The sequence below is a fragment of the Tupaia chinensis genome, unplaced genomic scaffold, assembly GCF_000334495.1.
Source record: "Tupaia chinensis unplaced genomic scaffold, TupChi_1.0 Scaffold143624_1, whole genome shotgun sequence".
Lineage (NCBI taxonomy): Eukaryota > Metazoa > Chordata > Mammalia > Scandentia > Tupaiidae > Tupaia > Tupaia belangeri.
In genome coordinates this window covers 1,524,171-1,524,869 of record NW_006203472.1, presented here as the reverse complement: position 1 = coordinate 1,524,869, position 699 = coordinate 1,524,171, and the positions used below count along the sequence as shown (strand labels likewise).

At 62.7% G+C, this 699-nt stretch overlaps 1 protein-coding gene across 2 annotated transcripts in view; it reads right to left on the bottom strand.

The window, feature by feature from the left end:
- The window catches only part of BET1L (Bet1 golgi vesicular membrane trafficking protein like), a gene marked incomplete in the record, with an annotated part of 2,583 nt that extends 2,458 nt beyond the window's left edge, over positions 1-125 (bottom strand). Inside the window, 1 exon segment of one of the 2 annotated variants that reach the window (XM_006164464.3) lies at positions 1-125. 2 annotated transcript variants of the gene reach the window in all.
- Between the last annotated feature and the right edge of the window lie 574 nt (positions 126-699).

Here is a 699-nt window from a genome sequence, read left to right as displayed (position 1 = left end):
TTCTCCTCGGCCCGCGGGCCTGGCGTCCTCCGACAGGGGACGAGCAGGGCGCAGAAGGCCCGGGGGTCTGGTGAGGCTGGCATGACCCAGGCAGGATGACCGCCTCTGTAAAGTGGAGACAAGTGCCTGAGCTCTGTGTGCAACAGGTGCGAAAACACACACGCACGCACGCTGGGCACCCTTAAAAGGTGCCTCGGCCTCTTAAAAGAGGGGGCGCGGGCCGGGCCGGGCCGGACTGCCCGAGTGGCACGGCCCGCACGGACGGCCACTCCACCTTCTGCACCTGCTGCTCCTGCTGGAGCTGGCCTCCCTCCAGATCTTTGCCTGGGCGGGAGAAGTGGCGCTTCCGGAGTCCTTGCAGCCCATCACGGTCTCGCTCTTGTTTTTTTCAATCATAGCACTGTGACCGCCTCGAGTCGTCTTACTTTTCCTAGTTTGTCTTTTTCTCTGGAACATAACTTCACGAAAGCAGGGACCCTTGGGTCCCGTTCAACAGCATCCCCAGCGCCTCGCATGTAGTAAGCGCTCAACAAACGCCGGTCCTTGTCCTGTCTGTCCACTTCGGGTCCCCTTCCATCCCGCCGCTACAGAGGGGCGTCAGTGTGTGTGTCGGGTGGGGCGAAGGGTAGAGATCCTCTCCTGTTGGAAATCGCGGCTCCAGGAGCCAGGGCGAGGGGGCTGGGCCCGGAGGTCAGCCAA